Raw genomic sequence first — 10,133 nt, forward strand, 5'->3', positions numbered from 1 at the left:
GAACGTAGCCATAAACGCTGCTTTGTATGAAACAGTGAATTTGTAATAAATGTTGTTTTTACTTTCCCATATTCTGCGTTTTTTCTGTGGGGAACCGTGACAATAACGCTGTACTGGGAAAGTGCACCTCTGAGAACCATCTTATAAATGTAGCTCAAACTTGAATTCGTCTGAAATTGTTCAATGGCAGTATCCAAACAATTCGAAATACTTTGCATACAACCGTGCAAATATTGAGGTAAAGAATCTTTATATTTGGCCATGTTTGTGAAGCTGTTCACGCAACATTTATTAAATTGGTTTAATAAGGTTATACGAATAACCGAATTTTACCTGGAAGTCAAAAGCAATATAGGAAGCACCAATTCGCCCGGGAATCCGCACTCGTCAATACTCATTAAGGAACGATAATAACATTGGGATGGTTCGCAGCTTTGCCTTTTAATAAATAGCCCACAGGTGTTTCATATTATAAATGTTAATGTTCAAAACTACTGATGCCCTACTTCTGGAAATGCGCTCCTGTTAAATGCGCTAATATGTGTGCATGTACTGCAATTCTCTTCTGATAATCGTGGCCTAAGTTGTCAGACAAGAATTTTTGACTTAAGGCTATATGTTATCATAACTTTGGCGTCCTTTTGAAGTATGCTATCAAGTGCATGTTTCCACTAAAGCTTGGTTTCGCTAAAGCCTAATGTTGTTTAAGTAAAGCTCAAATTCATGCCCGGAGTTTACCAAAAGACCTATCATGCATGTTTGATACTGGTTTCTTAAAGGGCACAAAGCTGATGCGAACATGAAATTTAGTTATGCCTGTTTATATGACTTAAGCGTTGCCATTACTCACGAAGATTTTTGGATGACAACGTGGGTAACGATTATCGAACAAGTAATGCAATGCATATGTATTAAGAGAACATTTTCAAGCTTTTCGGCAACGCAATTTTAGGAATTATAAAAGTAACTTCTCTTTTAGCCCCAGCCATGTGGCCGGCAGTTTATTCAAGGGACGAACAAAAGACACCCGACGCAAAAGTTTAGACGGCGCAATGGACAGCATGGTCCCACATATCGTCTTCCACTAACGCGATGTTTGTTTACCACGCGGGAAAGGCGCCTTCGGGGTGTCGCCACAGCGGCGCCGGCGAAAGCGAGCCTGGCGCGCAACATGACACTTTCCAGGTGTGTGGCCTTGGACGGCGGTAGATGTAACTTATATAAAGGTATACATGCTGAAAGCTGCAAAGTAACCCATAACCGAGTAACCCTTACGTGTATACGTATATAGAGGTTACGAAGATATAGGTCACATTTGTACCTTATAAATTATAGGTTGCAAAAATTCGAAAATGTATACCTCTATTAAGGGTTACCCAGCTTAGAGTGTAGCTTTTCTCAGAATCTGCGCAATAAGGGACAATTTGAAGAAATGAAACGAAAACTTTGAAGCGTGATTTATCAAAACGCCATTTCCGCTTAGAAAAGGAACATTTTCTCTTCAACTGTTTTAATTTCCGAAACCATTTTTTTGTGAGCTCTTTGTCAGTGATATATACACATTCTGAACCAGAATAAGCATGCTCTCAGAAAAAACTTTTTATTCGCACTTTTTTCTCTTAAAAATCAATGGTATTTATGTTTGTGCTCAGTATATATTTTAAAAAATCAACGGTTATGGCCATTATTATTATTGAGGTTCAGGAGAAAGCTTGGGGCATTTAAAGGAGCCATGAAGAGAAAACACAAGTTTGGTCCATTCAAAAGATTGCCTCGTTAGAATCATACTGACACCACTTTTAACGTAAAGTTCGGTCAAATAAGCTACATAATTAAGAAAAAAGGAAATGGCCATGCGACCCACCAGCTCATTTCCCGCAACAGAACCTATGATGTAATTCGAGCCAGCTCTGCGATTGGCGGAGGCCGGCAGAAGCAGACGCAAATTAGGTAGAGCTTACAAACTAGCCGAACGAGCGATTTGCGCGTAAATTTAGGGCACATTCTTTATAAAGGAATAAGAATGATGGGACAAACAGTGGAAGTTACGAAAGCACATGTAAACATAGAAGTACTGATGCGTACTGCTGTTCGTACTGCGCACAGCATGCTTGGTTTAGCTGCACAGCACTACGGGGCTTGGGGTTGTCTCAGACGACACTGGCCGATTGACGCAAGCAACGGTGTCTTACGTGACCACATTTGTCGAGCGAGCACTGTTTCAGGGAACGAATATTATCTCCCAGAACAAAAATAAGCCAGGTTTAAATACGGGCAAAAACAAACCAAACGCTTGCCACGGTATAGTGGCGACATCTAGGATCTGGAAACGTAAAGAAACGCGGGAACAAACCACCACCGTTGTACAGGGTGGAGACAACCTTTCAACGGTCTCGTGCCGCCGCGATTGGGCCAACGTGCTCAACGCGTTGTTCTTTTCGTTTCCCACGAGACCTAGCAACGCGAAACAGACAATATGATTCAAACTTTTTCAGTAAACCGCGTTGCGCCGATAATTTTAGCGCGGTTTTGACACAATGACTTGCTTTGGCGGAGATCGAGCGACCCAAAATGGCGGCGACAGCGTATACGTGTCTCTACCCTGTACGGCGGATGCGTGAATGAAGGTGTTCTTGGCTGCAGAGCGGTCGGTTCCTGTGATGTCATTTGGGACCACGAAAACGCACGATTGAGCGGGAAAATCAAAATTTTAACCTGAATTGTTTAATTTCTCAGTGAATAAAGCACCGTTTGTATCCGGACAAGCGCTGGGGGCACTATAAAACACGAAATCTTTCGAATAAAACCAACTTGCATTTTCTCTTCATGGCTCCTTTATTACATATAGAAAATGTTTCAGTTCTGCGCCTGCAAAAACACTTCTAAAAATGTTCCTTAAGAAAAGAAAAAAATCTAAAAAAACTCATAAGTTTTATTTTTAAAACTATTGATTTTGTTTGTATGACATTTTGCACACGGTTCGTAGACAATTATTACACATCTCCTCCAAAATTTTAAGTCGATAGCTCAAAAAGCAGCGAAGTTAGCGGGATACGAAGTTAGACACCTACGAGTTCACTATCCATCCCCCCTTAAAACGTTCTACCGAAATTGCTCATACGCAGGTCCTCTACGACCGCGTTTTGCAAGCGCCATCCGCAGGAAATATACGACTTTGTTGCGCCCAACAGATGGCGCCACCATCCTTAGGAGCTTCAGTGAAGCATCTGTGAAAGTACGGCGCAAACTGGAAGCTTTAGCTTATACGAGAACAGGGGGCAATACCAGGCCAGTCGTCGCCCCCAGATCTATTACCCCCACCCCTTCCCCTACCCCCGATCAGTGGGAGATCATGCTTTCTATCTAGCACCTTCCCGAACAGGTTCTTGATTGATTGATTGTAAGGTTTAACGCGCCGACGCAACGTAGGCGATGAGGCGCGCCGTAGTGGAGGGCTCCGGATTAATTTTGACCACCTGGGGATCTTTAACGTGCGCCGAAATCTCGTACACACGGGCGTTTTTGCTTTTCGCCTCCATCAGAAAAGCGGCCGCCGCGGCCGGGAATCGAACCCGCAACCTTGTGCTCAGCAGCGCAACGCCTTAGCCACTGAGCCACCGCGGCGGGTCCGAACAGGTTCTTCTGATGAAGAGAGCTGCGCTGGCGAAGACGGCACTTGGACTCCTGAATTAAGGAGCCACTCCGCCGAACACCACGTTCAATAAACGTTTCCCTCCTCCTGAACACCCCATCGCCCCCAGGCAATGTACTGTAACTTTACCAGCGTTACGAAAAGCGGGAGAAGAGACGCGGTTTTTTTATACGGGTCAATTCCTGAACACTGATTGAATTACCCAAAGTTCGAGCGATTGCTGGAACTGCGCATTTCGGAAACATGGGTTTATATCGTTCACAGAGAGGGTGCCTCTGGAGTCTTTGAGGCAATCGCGCACAGCCGAATAAATCGATCAAATTTACGCCGGTGCACAGGGCACTTATTTACCCTTGGGAACTTGCAGGGTAGGGCGGGGTGCGCCAGCATGACGGTGAACTTCGTGCTCACAAGGCAGCTGCCAAGAGCTTCCGGGGATGCGTTCTTCAGAAACAGGGGCTTTCCCCCGCTTCTTCGGCGTCGTGCTTGGGGTTGGCTGTACTGCAGCTGGTGAAACTGCAGTCGCCGTGTCGGCGATAGGTGATGCACCGGCATCGCCAGCACTGTGCCCTGGAATTTCGTCCAGGCAACACCTAGAACAGAAACCCCAAAAGCGCCGTTTGCAGGCCGTTGCGTTGTGTTACACTGCCCGGCTGCATTCATCCACAGTCAGGGGTGGAATGGTTTATATGCAAAGGTATAAATGATTTTTATGTTGTACAGTCATGACGGTACCCCAAAAGGCGAAAGAGTAATGGACTGCCCTGTTGCCGCCTGAAGTAAGAGTTTAAAAGAGAAAAATGTTCGCACTTCCCTCTATACTCGGGTACAAGTTAAGAACGGCAATATCTCATGTAGTGTACCGCCCTGCCGAAGCGACGAACCCGGATGTGACCGCGCGCGCGCGTTTTGAAACGAGATTGCTTTTAATGCGCAACATCTTTTTCACACCTGCCTTTTTGCAGTCGCTGCAGGAATTTAAAAGCAGTACGAGTGCGAGAAATCACGGAAACCACACGTGTCACATTCAAAATACTCTGACAAGGGAACTTTTGGCGCCGCGCGGAGTAACAGCCGCATTGGATGATGAGGCGCAAGGGCGACTTCCGTTGTCGTTCTTTTAAGTTGTACCCGAATGTAGTCGACGTCCCACGCACGCGAAGGAAACCAACCCGCAGGGGCGTGGGAGTTTAGAGACCCCTTGTTTGAATAGGAAACACCAGCGGCCACCATCCGGTTTGTAGTTTTTTTTTCCTACTGGCCGCTATGTTCACTGACTTGTATAGCGCGCGTAACGGGAGCCCCTCCGACGCCGTAGTGGCTGAAAGCGACCAGGATTGAATAAAACCCCAACACGGGCAAGTATCTACTGATGTAGCAGAACTAGCTATTAAAAAAAACGCTCGTATCTCAAAAGAAAGGAAGCATAAGAGCGAAACACTCGTCTCGGGTGCCCGTGGCGTCGTGGGGGTGGATAGCGCAGTGGGCGGCAGGGCGCGCGTGTGCCTCGTCAAATGCGGGCAGCATGCTCGTGCAGCAGACCGACATCCGCGAGCTCCTCCCTCGTGTTGGGGCCCATAACGTCTTCTGCAAAATCCGTGGAACTGAGGCCGAGGAGGGAATTAACGCAACGCGAAGCTTTCATCGTGGAATATCTGGGTTGAAAGGAAATGGCGTGGACATATTTTAGAGCGTTGTGCTTGGCATACAGTTGCTTATTATTCAGAGCGGTGAGCCATGGTAAGGCGTCAAGAAATACGAGACGCAAGCAAACTTTTCATCTCTCGCGAAGACGCCACCAGATCCGTATACAGAGAACGCGATACACGCAGGAACTGAGCATCCTCCACCCCCTCCCCTTCTAACCCCCCCCCCCCCCCCCCCACCCCTCTAACCCGGATTCGCCGGGCCAAGCGGGCGCTACAAGCGATGACATCCCGCGGTAGCGACGCACGCGCCTTAATGGGGCACTCACACAAAAATTTTGCATCTTGTTTTTTTGTTGTTGTTGTTGTTGCGCTAAGTAGTAATTACCTGTTTCTCCCGTGGGGAAACCTCATTTGCATGAGCGCGAGACGGTTGTTTAATTAGAGACGTTTTGAATGCAGATAGTCGCAGTTTCGGTTTGAGCGGGTGTCGTGAAAGGTTGGATTTTTGTATGAACAAAGCTGTCCACGTGACTGTCAAACGGAAATCACACAAAACAGCTGCCGTCGCACAGTCGATTCCGCGTCGGCGGTAGTTTTCGCTAAAGCCGTACGTACTGATCTTGTCAGCAACTCAATTAAAAAGCGCGGCGGTACAGGGGGAAAGGTATGGCGACAACTGCCCGCTGTCGGCTGTCCACGCAGCCGTATACCGTTCGCGAAATGACTGTCCGCAGTGCGGCACCATCGAGGAAGGCTCGATGAAGCATCAGTCATGCCGTCGTTAACAGATTTTTGCCCGGGAATCAGATGGATTGAATTGAATATTGTTTTTGAGAGCGAAGCAGTTCAGCAGCAAAGAACATGGCTACTATAAGCAACGAAAACAGCGAGGGGAAGCTGTGAGCAAGTACTTTGAAAGGGTACGTGAAATCACTAAACACAGAAAATAGTGACGGTACATTTATCAGAATTCCCACAAGTCACGCCATGGTGCGACCACAAATGTCTTATAAACGAACAGAAACCCGCTACGAAGTCTCTCAAGGCCAGGAGGGACACAGCCCGCTACGATAATGGCCGCTGACTTTCCGAAGTGAAAAGCTGAAAGAACGGACCGTGCCATCAGCCGCATGTGGTTTGTGATAAGACAGCGAGGCCCCCCAGCATCGTCACTGCACACACCCATGGCTCCCATCTGCACCGCCGCTTCCTGCATGGCCGTGTAAAGCGCGTATGTCCCCTGTGACTGAGACTGAGCGGTTGTTAGTATATTGCATGACCTTCAGCCGCAAGCAGGCCCAAATTTGCCATGGGCACGCACCACTACCGTGGCCGCTGTACCACCGCCCATGCTGCACGTACAGCGTGCTAGAAGGCTTCTAGAACACTGTACTGTATACCCCCATAGCACCGCGGCCATTTTGTCTATAGCTGGGTACTTTAATCTCAAAAGCCAATGGGTATCCACGGATCGCGCGGCGGAAAAGTGGTTACACCTCAGCAGTCAGCAGAGCCTTTGCGAGCGCGCACTCTTCACCCAAAATTGCGCACACGAGTGCGTAGAAGGCCTTTCTATAATCCGCAGTTCGGAGAAGCTGACGCCACTCACTCTTGGCCAGGCCGCACACAAAAAACGGAGCAAATGCATTTACACGCAAGCCTTGTTGTGGTTTTACTTCAACGAGAAGTCACCCCATTTGTGTTGACAGAAAATGGCAGTTTTGCGCACCGTGTACGCGGTGCAGCCTCTTACATTGTGCCCTAATGGCAACCCCGAGGAGCGAACGCTGAATGAGAAAGACAGAGCTGGACGGACACAAACGCGTAGAAAATTCAGGAGAGCCGCCTCCACAGAATCTGACCAGGCCAAGACTGCTGCGAAACACGCAAACAATTGATCTTGCGTCATCGCAGCCGTTATAGCGCTGAGATTTATTTTTCGCGAATTCAACCAGCACAATGCTGCATCTTCCACTTTGCGAATAAACGCCTACAAGGAATGAATGAATGAACGTGCTTATTATAAAGGAGGCACGAAGCCCTTTGAGGGGAAGGAGGTAGGAGGACCACCTCCAAAAGGGCGGCTCAGAATCGTCGGCCGTATTCATGCAGAGCTGTGGCGACCACTTCCGCAAGGCGAACGCCGAGTTCTCCCGAACAGCTCCATCGCGAAGAGTGAGAGCTAGAGAATTTGAATGGTGCAGCGAGCGGACCCGCCCCGTAGTACCCATTAGGGATGCGAAGACCCCTGCCAAATGGAACGAAGCAAGCTCAGCGGCGTACCCGTCCTGTTCGAAGCGAGAGGGAAGCGGCGACAAGTTGCGCGACACAAACTGACCGGCGGTGGGCAGGTCCGCTGTGGGTGGCCTGTGGCTGGCTGTGGGACCTGCGGTGGGCAGGTCCCCTGTAGATAGATGGCCGCGCTGGATTGGAGCCCTCGCGATGCGCCGACGGCGGGACCCTCAGCCTTCGTGGGCCTCGGCGCCCGAGCGAACCAACAAAACGCACGAGCCGAGCGGGCAAGCCGGGCGCGCCCCTTCTTCTTCTTCGCCTTTACGTAGTGCCTCGCACCCACAGAGGGGCATCGGCAAACGTATGCAGCAAAACGCAGCAACACCAGAAGAGCCTAGGTCGACCCCCAGCTCCGCTGCTCTTTTTTGCAACTGAAAACCTATTTCACACCGTTTCAACACCCTACAGAGTGCCAAACGCGTTGCAGACGCTTTTCGCCACTCAAATACAGTCTTTTTTTTAATTTAAAGGTTCAGATTGGTGTTTCACGTGCCAAAGCTAAACTTGGGGCATGAGCCGCACGGTATATGGAAATGAGCGATCATTGCAGACTAACATTTTTTTTTTGCTTTTGAACATTTATTACGAGTGGAGGGGGGTATGAGGGGGTGTCTTGCTATGCAATTATTGCATGGCCTTGTTCAATGAAAAGCTGAACACCTTTTCCAGACCCTGTAAACACCCTAAAAAACCACGGGTGTTGAAGTTGATCAACACCCTTTTTCAGCGAAAAAAGGGTGTGGAGCTAGGGAAATGGTGTTCAGATTCAAGAAAAAGGGTGTATTTGCCTCCTAACACCCTTTTTCCAGTTACGCTTCACCCTTTTTGGCAAAAAAGGTTGTAAAACAGTATAGTGCGCACGTTAAATGGTTGGCTATGGACGCACGATTTTATGCCTAGGGTGCGCCGTGAAAGAAAACTTTATCCTGCATGAATGTGGAAGTTGTGTGTTTCTCCTTGACCGCTTCATGTTTCGGCGTGCCATGAAGAAGCGAGCTGCAGCCCTCCGTGAGGCCCTGGGTTCCTGGATACCTCGGGACTTCTCTAGGCGCTCCGCTTTCTGTCCCGGTAGCGCACTAGGATGTGGACTTCTTTTTTTTTTCGAGTATATTGTCTTGTATATATGTGATATGTGTTCCCCCTGACTCTTTCTTCTCCCTTTCCTGCCCGTCTTTTTTCGCCATCACCCACAGTCCCACACGAGCAGGCATTCGGTGCCCACCCTTAGGTGAGACAAACTACGCCTGCTCGTGCGCCTTCCATTCTGTTGTTTGTAACAATAAATCCATTCATTCTTTCGTAACTGCCAGCTGCCGCGTTCAGCACGTACTTGTTATGCGTCATCAGCTCTTGCTTGTACCGTGTGCGTAGCTTGAGGACGCGTAAACGCAGCTGTTGGAAGTGTCGCATAGCGCGTGCAGTGGATTGAAAAATCGCATATGTGTGGCATTTAACGGGAAGCGTGCTCGGGCACAAATCGTGAATACCACTTAGCGCGTACAGTAAAGATTGTAAACGCTCAAATGAAGTGAGCAAGCTTTTTGAGCCCATACAATTGTTTTCCCGGGCGGGCAAAGATTGCTGCAGACGTGAAAATTTCTTTTTCCATACCCAGCTTTCTTGCTCAAAATTACAACCTCCCAGGAACCTAGCAAAACCCCTACAGGAAAGTGATATTTGGCATAAAGTAAGAAGTCAACGGGACGATGAAAACATTGAAACAGCTTTCCAGGCCCCTCAATATGTTTTGTGTAATTCGCTGTCAAATCTCACACCCAATGCATTTCTACGGAATAGTTTCCATGGCTGAGGAAGTTAGTAGCGCAACGTGCGAGACTTGAAACTGCACACAAAGCATGTTTTCACCCCTAAAATTATCCGCACGACAAATGTTTAACTTTCGCTAGAAAACTACAGATTAAGCACTGTTGAAAGGACTGCCATGAGCGGGAAAGCTGCACGTGCTTTTTTTTTATGTGTAATGCATTACAAAATCGAATTGGTAACATATGTGACGTGACAATTTTCTGTCATCCTTAAGTTGTTAGATTACACTATTTTTTCATGAAGTCACTTTTGTCAGATCTGCTACAGCGAGTTAAATTTAGTCCTGGCTTAAAGGCCAACTGCACTCAAATTTCACCTGATCAAATTTATTTTTAATGTTTAGTAAATACCCCCAAATCAGCTGGGACACAAGTGGTAGCCCCGTGAAGCGCATCGTTAATTGGTCAGAAGCGTTTAAAAAAGCTCCGCCGCAGACCACGCTGCACCTGCCGGCGGATCGCGTAAACAGCCATGACGCGCCTGTGACGTTCGAGCCGACGGGGTCTTCTTCCTCTGGCCAACCACGCAGCTGCAGAACCGGTCGAGCTCTGCTGCGCGCGCTTCACCCATCAGCTGCCCCGTGCGCCCGTAGAGCTTGCGCGCAGACTTTTCTCCCGAGCTGGTGACCGTCCGGCCGCTCGCTGGACGGCTGCAACGTCACTGTAATGGCCGCGCTCTCTTCGGTTTTGGTACACTATAGTTTCGGTTTCCAA

The sequence above is a fragment of the Haemaphysalis longicornis genome, unplaced genomic scaffold, assembly GCF_048455015.1.
Source record: "Haemaphysalis longicornis isolate Haplotype H1 unplaced genomic scaffold, Haemaphysalis longicornis Haplotype H1 scaffold_1, whole genome shotgun sequence".
NCBI lineage: Eukaryota > Metazoa > Arthropoda > Arachnida > Ixodida > Ixodidae > Haemaphysalis > Haemaphysalis longicornis.